This window comes from Octopus sinensis, linkage group LG9 (assembly GCF_006345805.1).
Source record: "Octopus sinensis linkage group LG9, ASM634580v1, whole genome shotgun sequence".
Lineage (NCBI taxonomy): Eukaryota > Metazoa > Mollusca > Cephalopoda > Octopoda > Octopodidae > Octopus > Octopus sinensis.
This window is the reverse complement of record NC_043005.1, coordinates 101,336,924-101,349,105: the sequence shown is the minus strand read 5'-3', so window position 1 is coordinate 101,349,105 and position 12,182 is coordinate 101,336,924. Positions and strand designations below refer to the sequence as shown.

Genomic DNA, 12,182 nt, shown 5'->3' with positions numbered 1-12,182 from the left:
CCTTATATATAATATATATATATATATTATATATAATATAAATATAGGTGTCAGGCGTATCTGTGTGCTAAGTAGCATATTTACCAACCACACCGTTCCGTTTCAATCTCACTGCGTGGCACCTTGGGCAAGAGTCTTCTGCTATAACATCGGGCCGACCAAAGCGTTGTGAGTGAATTTGGTAGATGGAAACTGAAAGAAGCCTGTCGTATATATGTATATATATGTATGCATATGTGTGTGTGTGTTTGTTTATGTTTGTCTCCCCGACATCGCTTGACAACCGATGGCTGTGTGTTTATGTCCCCGTAGGCTTAGAAAGAATAAGTCCTGGGTTTGATTTGATCAACTAAAAGCGGTGCTCCAGCATGGCGGCAGTCAAATGACTGAAAGAAGTGAAAGAGTAAAGAGAAAGTAAAAGAGTATATATATATCGACTCCAGGACTTGTTCCTTGTAAGTCTAGTACTTATTCTATTGGTCTCTTTTGCCGAACCGCTAAGTTATGGGGATGTAAACACATCAGCATCAGTTGTCAAGCGATGTTGGGGGGACAAACACAGACACACAAACACGCACATATATGCACATACATATATACCACAGGCTTCTTTCAGTTTCCGTCTACCAAATCCACTCACAAGGCTTTGGTTGGCCCAAGGTTATAGCAGAAGACTCTTGCCCAAGTTGCCATGCAGTGGGACTGAGTCTGGAACCATGTGGTTGGTAAACAAGCTACTTAGCACACAGCCTCTCCTACGCATATATATACATATGCGTGTGTGTGTGTATATTTGTATATATATATATGTGTATATCTGTATATATATATATAGTTAATCCAAACAAGAAAACCCAAAAAAACAACAACGCGAGGATGTGGAACAAATAAAGTAATATTGGACGCTCAGGAAAGAAGGGAAGAAGGAGGGTTTAACGTTTCGAGTGGAGCTCTTCATTGGAAACATAGGAGAAGGAAAGATCCCGAGAAGGGAAGACAGAGGAAAAAAATCGCCAGCGGTACTCATGAGGTCACATATTGTGTGTGTGTATATATATATATATACACACCACACATCCATATATATATATATTACATCCATATATATATATATATATATAAATATATATGTATATATATATAGATCCCTATATATATGTACATACATCCATATATATATATATAATATATATATATATATAAATATATATATATGTATATAATATATAGATCCCTATATATATGTACATACTTCCATATATATATATACACTACATATATATATATATTATATAATATATATACATACATGCATGCATATATATATATATTTATATTTATGGATGTATGTATATATACATATATATATGTATATCTATATATATATATATATACACACACACACATCCATATATATATATATATATATATATATATATATATATATATATATATATATAGACGTCCATATATATATATATATATATACACACACACACACACACTCAGATATGCATGATATATGTATATATATATATATATATGAGAGAGATTTAAGTTGTGGAAGATGATTATTACAATATTTTCTGTCACTTATTTCAAATTTTGGACATTTAGTTTTTGGCAGGAATAGAGAGCTTGATATTATTCTTGGAATGGAATGCTGGTGGGCAGGGTGGGGTCATGTTTGTAAAGACTCCGTTATATTCGTGTGTGGAGAAGGAGTTTGAAGAATTTGTTATGATAGAGCTAGGTTGCCTTGATGTTTTCGTGATCAGAGATGTTTTCACACCATCTTTATATGCTTTAGGATAATCGTTAACACCTATTTAGGAAATTGTTTAGTTTAAATACATTAATTGAATGGGAAATAGTAGTTGTGTGTTTTATGTATCAGACGTAGAGTTTTATGTAGAAGTGAGGTAATTGGAAAAAACAAAAACTTAGGCGTAGGAGTGGCTGTGTGATAAGTAGCTTGTTTACCAACCACATGGTTCCGGGTTCAATCCCATTGCGTGGCACCATGGGCAAGTGTCTTCTACTATAGCCTCGGGCCGACCAAAATCTTCTGAGTGGATTTGGTAGATGGAAACTGAAAGAAGCCCGTCAGATATATGTATATATATATATGTGTGTGTGTGTGTATGTGTATATGTTTGTGTGTCTGTCTTTGTCCCCCTAGCATTGCTTGACAACCAATGCTGGTGTGTTTATGTCCCCGTCACTTAGCGGTTCGGCAAAAGAGACCGATAGAATAAGTACTGGGCTTACAAAGAATAAGTCCCGGGGTTGATTTACTTGACTAAAGGCGGTGCTCCAGCATGGCCACAGTCAAATGACTGAAACAAGTAAAAGAGAGTAAGGGTAATTGAATGGGAAATAGTAGTTGTGTGTCTTACGTATCAGACGTAGAGTTTTATGTAGGAGTGAGGTAATTGGAAAAAACAAATACTGATTAAGGTTCAATAACAACTTATTGATTACACTGTCTAGTTGCTATTGTCGAGGAGCAGCAATGAATTCACAAATTGAAGACCGAATGACAATGTACTCTCTTTCATATAGAGTACGTACAGTTGATCAGTGTCAATCTGTTTAAAGTTGTAATGGTGACACTGCCATCTGCATCTGGGAAATGTTCTTAGGTTTTTCACCTCAGCTTTATTGGTTTTTATTTCAAAGATAAAAAATGGTTTTTGTATGTTATTTAGCTGCTTCTTTTATTACTACAAAGCTATTCTTCTTTCTCTGGGTAATTGAAATATTGTAAGTTGCTGCTGTTTAGTTACATAGCAGTCTTGATTGAATGGACCCTTAATCAAAGCCATTCCAGCCATGGCCCTGTGCTCCCCCCTCTGCTCTATGCACTGTATACTTTGGACTACATTATCTAATGTATCCTTTCATTTTTTTCTTTCTTTCTCGCAAAATGTGCACCTGAGCATTGTGGTGTACCTGAGCACTGTATACAATAATTTCGTTATTATTATTATAATGGACTCTTGGTAAATATTTCAATTTTACCATTTAGTTTTAATGGGTGCAAAGAGAAGCCAAAAATATATGGGATGTGAGTTGAGCAGGATTTGGCTGTTATTTCTTGTTGATGCTTCTTTGGTTGCAAAGAGGTAGGGAAAGTCATTTGAGATTTTCAGTAGACCTGAAAAAAAAGTGTTGAAATGAAAAATGTTTAGTGTCTAAGATACAAAGATGCAAAAGAAAAAAGAAAAAAAAGAAGAAAAAAAAAAGAATAATATCAGATATAGATATATGGGTAACCTAGATTGAGAATTTTGTATGAAGTACAGTGTATAAAGGATGGTAGATATTTTTGTGTTGAAACATAGAAGACTTGGAAGAGAGGACTATGCCAAGAGAACTTCAGAGATCAACTGACAAGTAGCAATTATTTCATATCCATCTTCACCAGATCTCCACAGAGAATTCAATATTCAAAAATTAATGATATTTATGCTAATTTCTGTTGTTAAATCTATTTTTCTTTCCCGTCTGTTTCCCATAAGTAATCGACTGAATAATTAAACCTCCATCATCTCATCCGTCGTCAGCATAGCCATTGGCTAACGAACCGGTTGTCAGTCAGTAACGGCTCTGACATGGCATTATGAAGAGTTTGTTTACAACCAAGAAAATCGAACACTTTGCATAAACTGGGAAAACTACTTGGGAAACAAAGAAATTAATTCTAAATTCTTCTAGATTTATCAATTGTCAGTTTAATAAAAGCCTGCCTCTGTGTGAAATAGACAGATTTTGGCCAGGCATTAATTTAAAGTGAGCTGCTCTTGTCAGTAGCAATAAATTGCTACTTGGTTTTCATATCTCAATTACTAGAAAATACCAAGACTCACTGTAGTACCCACTGCAGTAATTGCAATCAATAATCAGAGAATCTATGCCTTTGGCCTTTCGCGTTGTTTTTATTTTAAATTGCTTAATCTGATTTGCTAGAAAATGCCGCAAATAGATATCGCTATCCAAGGGAGGTAACTCACTTGCTACTGCATTCTGCTTAGTTGTGACGTTGTGTGAGGAATTTCTCTTTTTCAGTCGATAAAATAAATTATCATTATTGCTATTATTGCTAGATTACGATCACTAACACATCCCCCACCGCCTGTTTATGCCCTCTCACCCTTTCCTCTCCCCCCTCTCTCTATCGCATACAATTATGTTAATGGGTTTTAAGACAACGAGAAGGATTGGGGTATCTATCGAAAATATATTTCAGTCAGAAATACAATTTTTTCTACTCTGTTCTATTTCCCCTACGAGGGAGAGAGAGAGTATGGTACCATTCCCACCGGCATGGGCCACCAAGTCAGGCCTCCCTGATACCCTCACCTCCTTGTTGACAGACAACCTCCCTAACTGGTGTTGGCCATTCCTTCTTTTAATGAACTTTCTTAAAACCACACACAACTCATTCATTATCTGAAGCAGAATCTTAAGTGCAAAGTTTACAAGGATTTTATCTCTTCTTCCATTATTCTGGAGTCAATAATTGCCATTTATATATTGGGATCAATGCAATCAATTATATTGATAATAATGAAATTATTGTATACAGTGCTCAGGTGCACCACAAAAGTAAGGTCAAGTTCGCTACAGGGTCATTGGTTTAAGTTAAAGAGACCGAATGGAGGATTCGGGATCAACTTAGCAAGATCGACAGGCCTAGACTGTATAAAGGTGATAGACTGAGTCGCGCACTTCCTAATGAGAAAAGGGAGAATGAACGTTATCAATACCTGTAACCGTGGACCTCCTTTACAAATTTGTGGCTTGTGGCAGTGTTAGAAATCATCAGCCCTTCAGCATTCAGGTTACTCTGCCAAATGGAATGCCTACTTTTTCACACTGTTTTGAATTGCATTATTTACATTTGACAGATATTTGTCCTCATCTTATTTGTTGTTAATACAACGTTTCGGCTGATATACCCTCCAGCCTTCATCAGGTGTCTCGGGGAAATTTCAAACCTGGGTTCTCATTCCTAAGGTATTTTTCAATGTTATTATTATTATTATTATTCAGGTCAATGCTTGGTATCAAACTCGGAATCTTGGGGTTAGTAGCCTGTGGTTAAGAGCAGGGGCTACTAACCCCAAGATTCCTCATACAGTCTGCCTTTTACTCTGAGCGAGAGGCCTTTTGTCACCAGCTGGGGTAAGAGCTCTCTAAACTTTGCCCAGGCTATTCTTACTCTAGCAGTTACACTTTCAGCACACCCACCCCCGCTACTGACTTGATCACCTAGGTAGCGGAAGCTATCAACTACTTCTAGTTTTTCTCCATGGAACGTGGAAGAAGTTGGTCTCTGCACATTTTCAGTGTTTATTGCTCCTGAGCATCTGCCACAGACAAAACTATTTTCCATATATATATATATATATATATATATATTATATATATATGTGTGTGTGTGTGTGTATGTGTGTATACGTTTGTGTGTCTGTGTTTGTCCCCACAACATCCCTTGACAACTGATGCTGGTGTGTTTATGTTCCAGTTTGGCAAAAGAGACCAATAGAATGAGTACTAGGCTTACAAAGAATAAGTCCTGGGGTCGATTTGCTTGACTAAAGGTGATGCTCCAGAATGGCCACAGTCACATGACTGAAACAAGTAAAAGAGAGTAAAAGAGTAATCTTAGCTTTTGGTTTCACTCTATTGAAGAATGAGCAAATGTGCTTCTGTTGTTTGATCTCTCATCAGATGTTTTTACCATTTATAAAATCAGGGCCAGTGCCATGCTTTAGATAGACCTGGCAGTTGTCTACTCTGCTAAAATCTGTAGGTACTCTTTTACTCTTTTACTTGTTTCAGTCATTTGACAGCGACCATGCTGGAGCACCGCCTTTAGTCAAGTAAATCAACCCCAGGACTTATTCTTTGTAATCCTAGTACTTATTCTATCAATCTCTTTTGCTGAACTGGTAAGTTACAGGGGTGTAAACACACCACCTTTGGTTGTCAAGCGATGTTGGGGGGACAAACACAGATACACAAACATATGCATACATACATATATATATATATATATATATATATACATATATACGACGGGCTTCTTTCAGTTTCCATCTACCATATCCACTCATAAAGCTTTTGTCGGCCCAAGTCTATAGTAGAAGACACTTGCCCAAGGTGCCACGCAGTGGGAATGAACCTGGAAGCATGTGGTTGGTAAGCAAGCTACTTACCACACAGCCACTCCTGCACCACAAATTCAGAACAACTTAAGCAAAATTTCTTAACATAACTACAAATAGCGAATTTTCAAAAAATGTAGATAAATAAATAAAAATTGCTAGATGTGGGGGTTCACTCCCCTGCATGCAACATATCGGACACAAGTTGTGCTGTTAACCAGTTGGAGATGTTCTCCTGGGCTTAAAAAATAGTAGTAACATTCTTCTGTACTGAGTGGCCATGTTGAAGTGGCAACAAGCATTACTTTTCATTAGAGTTACCACATGCATCTCTTATAGAAATTTCAGAAATAGCTGCTTTGCTTGTTCAAAGTGTAATATTTTAAACTCAGCCTCTCTATTCATGTGTGTTGACAGAGATTTATTGTAAGTGCAAGAGTGGGTGTTTAGTAAGAAGTTTATTTACCAACCACATGCTCTCAGGTTCAGTCCCACTGCATGACACCTTGGGCAAGTGTCATCTACTATAGCCTTGGCCCAACCAAAGCCCTGTGAGTTCGATTTGAAAAATGGAAACTGACATAAGCCTGTCATGAACGTATGTATGTATGTATTTATGTACGAATGCATTTAAGTGAGTATACATGTATGTACGTATATTCAGGTGTTTATGTATGTATGTATGTATGTATGTATGTATGTATGTATGTACGGATGGATGGAAGGATGCATGATTCACTGGGATGTAGAAATACCGTAAATCCTCAAGTACAATCCACATTTTTTCCCCAAAATTTAAAGGTCAAACTCCCTAGTGTGTACTCTATACAAGGTTAAAAATGAAAAATATTTCCTTAGCAAAGGAGACCAATAAAATAAGTAGCAGACTTGAATAAAAATGAAAATAAAAATCCTGGAGTTAAATTGTTTGACTAAGTCTTTCAAAGCTCTGCCACAGCATGGCCACAGTCTGTTGACTGAAGCATGAAAAAGATAAAAGTAATTTGAATAATGTTTTAGCATTTGCTGAAAATTGAACCCTCACTCGCAGATCCATTGTATGTCATATAATATAAGCAATTACTTGTGGTTGTTTTTCACTTGTTAGTCATAAGTAGGAAAAGGGGACACACTTTGTAGGACTGGCTTAAGGTACTAAATACTCTAGCATGTGGCTTAATTACCTTAGGTGCATGGCTTAGTGGTAAGGGTGTTCGGCTCATGATCGTAAGGTTGAGAGTTCAATTCCTGGCGATGTGTTGTGTCCTTAAGCAAGACACTTTATTTCCCATTGCTCCAGTCCATTCAGCTGGCCAAAATGAATAGTACCCCTATTTCAAAGGGCCGGCCTTGAAACACTCTGTGTCATGCTGAATCTCCCTGAGAACAACATTAAGGGTACACGTTTCTGTGGGGTGCTCAGCCACTTGCACGTTAATTTCATGAGCAGGCTGTTCCATTGACCGGATCGAATGGAATCCTCATTGTGATAATCGATGGAGTGTCAGTACTTAAGCACTGGCCCTCAATGAAACGGTACTAAGTATCAAAGTCAAAAATTTTGGAACAGTTTGTCTATAATTGCTACTACCAACACCTGCAGCGGATTATCTCCTGCAAGTAAATTAATGATTTCAAAAGCATGCTTTACTACATGCATTGTCATCAGTTTCTTGCCATTATTACATCCATGCATCATAAGAGAACAAACCAATCTCTCAACAATTGGACACTGAGCCTTACGGAACCTTTCCAATTGGTATCTGCCAGCACTATGGGGTAAATATTCAGAATATTTTTCTTTCACTGCAATGTAATCAGTCAAACTGATATCGTTAACCTGCACATCGTCTGGAGATCATTTTCCAAGCAGTTTGATTTCTGGCAGTTCAGGCGCCAGTGCACTTCAGCATCCCAGTTTTCCTTGATGGGTTTTTGCACACAGGATACCGTAAATCCTCAAGTATAGTCTGCCCTTGAGTATAATATGCAGGGGATTTTTAGGGGGCTGTACTTCTGAAAAACCTAAACCTTGTGTATAATACGCACCCCTTCTCTAATCTGAGTCGTGCGTAATTAAGCCAGCAGCACCTAGTTGAACAAACACTTCCGTGCATGCGTAATACAATAATGGTGATGTTCTTAACTGTTATATGGGAATGTAAATATGTTTGCAAATTGTTTTTGTTACAGGTTATTCTGTGTTCTGGATACTTTCATTTTAATAAATGTTGTTTACTGCAAGTTATGGATGATCTCTTTATGACTTCATTGCTTTCAGGCTTAGCTTAAGGTATTTTCACGCCCGACATCACAAAATGCCTCTGAGTAAACATTGCTGGACAGCAAATAGAGACTCGGACATTGCTTAGAAAATGTTTTTCATTTTTAACCTCGTATATAATATGCACTAGGGATTTTGACCTTTAAATTTTGGGAAAAAAATGCTGATTATACTCGAGGATTTACGGTAATCCAAAAAAGATTATTATCTCATAATTAAGATCTAATGACCATAGTTAGACTACAGAGTAAATGACATTCACTCAGTTTTTTATGATATGTTACTATGCCATATGAAACATCAGCATATTGCTAAGGTCTTTAAAAACATGAATTTATGTGGAGAATTCTATATTTTGATATTTTGCAGAGTATTTCATTAACGCTTCCCCTACTAACCTGACAGAAAATCTCTCATTTAAAATTGTTCATATTATATCCGTGCCGGTGGCATGTAAAAAGCACCATCCAATTGTGGCCTTTTGCCAGCCTTGTCTGGTACCTGTGCCGGTAGCACGTAAAAAGCACCCACTACACTCTCAAAGTGGTTGGTGTTAGGAAGGGCATCCAGCTGTAGAAACTCTGCCAGATCAGACTGGGCCTGGTGCAGCCTCCTGGCTTCCCAGACCCCAGTTGAACCGTCCAACCCATGCTAGCATGGAAAGTGGACGTTAAACGATGATGATGATGATAATTAAAACCTGTTATCATAATTCTTCTAAGAACCTTCTGTTATGTTGTAAACAGCAACTTATTGAGATATTTTCCTAAATCCCTCTGAATTCTGGATTATTTTCTAAATTAATTGAAACACCGAAATGATGTATATTACACTAGAAATATGGTAACGAAGGGTTAACGACTTTTAGCTTCATTGCTGGGAGATGGGAGTTATTGACAAGTAATTGGAAATTGGCAAGGCTATATTTGCTGAAATAACAACTCGTTTACTCTGTAATTAAAATGAGATATAAAACCAGTTTCAGGTCGTTGTCATTACACAGGTAACGTCTACTTTATCAGTTCCTGTTGTTTACCTTATTTACCGACTGATTTCAAATTTTGGCACAAGGCCAACAACTTTGGGAGAGGAGGTAAATTGATTACATCAACTCCAGTATTCAACTGGTACTTATTTTATCAACCCTGCAAAGCCAACCTTGGTGGAATTTGAACTGAGAATGTAAAGATATACGAAATGCCACTAAGCATTTTCCTTGGTGTGCCAACGATTCTGCAAACTCACCAGCTTACATTAAGCTTACATATGAAGACCAGATTCTTCGGCTTTCATTTGAAAAAAAAAAAAGGGAAAGAACAGTATAAATCTCCATCTTCATTTGAATGTTTGATATATCTGTATGTGTGTGCCTAAATGTATGCATATGTATATATCCATCATTCATTCAGATTTGTGAATGTATGTGTGTATATGTATGTATGTATATATATATATATATATATGTGCGTGTGTGTGTGTAGCATGGAAAGTGGACGTTAAACGATGATGATGATGATAGATATAGATAGATAGACAGACAGACAGACAGATAGATGACAAAGAACTGAGATGCCTGACACTTTACTGTACTGAAGAAGACCTGTATTTTGCAGCAGAAAAGTCAAGACCGGACCCCTTCCAGTGATGATTGATCTACCAGAGTTCTGTAAAATGCATTTGTGGTGGAACATAAAAGCATGATGATGAACATAAAAGCATTTAAGGATGATGATATATATATATTATATATATATATATATATATATATATATATATGTGCGTGTGTGTGTGTAGCATGGAAAGTGGACGTTAAACGATGATGATGATGATAGATATAGATAGATCGACAGACAGACAGATAGATGACAAAGAACTGAGATGCCTGACACTTTACTGTACTGAAGAAGACCTGTATTTTGCAGCAGAAAAGTCAAGACCGGACCCCTTCCAGTGATGATTGATCTACCAGAGTTCTGTAAAATGCATTTGTGGTGGAACATAAAAGCATGATGATGAACATAAAAGCATTTAAGGATGATGATATATATATATATATATATATGTATATATTGGCAGGGCTGGCCTGCTAGGTAGCCGGCCAGAATGCTAGAAATAGATCATAAACGATCAAACTACAAGGGAAATTCTCTAGAGGAAGAATTCAGCGAACACCAGAACCAAATTTGGCGGGCAGGACATATGAAAAATTAAATAAAAAACAGACTTAAATGCATACCTCGGTTTCGGTCTTAACAAAAGAATTACTTGCGTAATTCAAGTGTCCGTGACTTCTTCAGTACATTCGGTCCTCGAGATGCAAACCGCAAGACTAACCCCAGCTAACTGTGTCAAGACAGACACGTGCTTAGTCTTACTGATTACATCGGGAATAAAATTTCAAATGTCTTGGTTCCGGCGCGCTAAGAGACTCCTGAAGCGAAGGGCTGCAGTGAATAATTCACTGCGGGTAAAGCTTACTACTAGGGAACGTATTTATTTAAATATTTAAAAATTGAGGGAGATAAATTAATATTAATTTTAATATCAATTTAAAACCAGTAGTCCAGCATTCAAAAAATCTGAGGAGTCAGAGAAAATTCAAATATATGTGTATATTGGCAGGGCTGGCCTGCTAGGTAGCCGGCCAGAATGCTAGAAATAGATCATAAACGATCAAACTACAAGGGAAATTCTCTAGAGGAAGAATTCAGCGAACACCAGAACCAAATTTGGCGGGCAGGACATATGAAAAATTAAATAAAAAACAGACTTAAATGCATACCTCGGTTTCGGTCTTAACAAAAGAATTACTTGCATAATTGAAGTGTCCGTGACTTCTTCAGTACATTCGGTCCTTGAGATGCAAACCGCAAGACTAACCCCAGCTCACTGTGTCAAGACAGACACGTGCTTAGTCTTACTGATTACATCGGGAATAAAATTTCAAATGTCTTGGTTATATATATATATATATATAGCAAAGTGAAATTGTAAGGTACCGTACGAGTGGAAATATATATGAAAGAAGGTTTGAAAATGCAATTTTAAAGATGTTTATTCACTTGACCGGTTTCACTTTTTTTAGAAAAAGATTGTCAAAAGTAAAATGTAAAGCTTTGTAAAAGCTTTGTTGTGTTAAGTACTGGTTGTCACAAAATATTACAATACATTTGATAATAAAAAGAAAATGTTAAAAACAGTTTGCAAAGAAATATCTTCAGAAAATACGAAACAAAGTTTCAAAAGAATATATTAGGATTCCATTAAAAATCCTGTTTGTTTGGAAGTTTCTGTATATACATACACAGAAAGGTATTAGTTCAAAAACAGTCATATTTGGTAGTGTTAAAAATTTCTCCCAGGCGTTACCCACTACAATTCGTTTTGGCTTAACCGCCCTTAATGTTTGTCTTCATCGATTGTTTACTTTGTACATCCACTCTGTTGTTGTTTGTTTATTTGAAGCCCTGACTCTCCACAAATTTTGCATTCTTAAACTTTTTCGATGGATCTTGCTCTCGTATGACGTTTTCCTGTCTTGTCATTAAAAGCATGAAATGGGGAGGAGTAAAACAGTCGACAACTGACAAGCGAGTTATCTTCTTTTGATATTTTATCCTATACTGCTTACCTCTCGGGTGATTATGTATTTTTCACTCAGTGGTGATGTCCTGTACTTAATATTTATTTTATATGTTTGTATGTGTATGTATATATATATA

At 36.6% G+C, this 12,182-nt stretch overlaps 1 long non-coding RNA gene across 1 annotated transcript in view; it reads right to left on the bottom strand.

Moving 5' to 3' along the window:
• LOC118764934 overlaps positions 1-11,951 on the bottom strand; it is a 16,459-nt gene extending 4,508 nt beyond the window's left edge. The window contains exons 1-2 of the long non-coding RNA XR_005000773.1: positions 11,837-11,951; positions 2,876-2,881 (exon numbers count right to left, since the gene is read on the bottom strand). This is a non-coding gene — a long non-coding RNA (uncharacterized LOC118764934). The remainder of the gene's footprint in view (positions 1-2,875; positions 2,882-11,836) is intronic.
• Between the last annotated feature and the right edge of the window lie 231 nt (positions 11,952-12,182).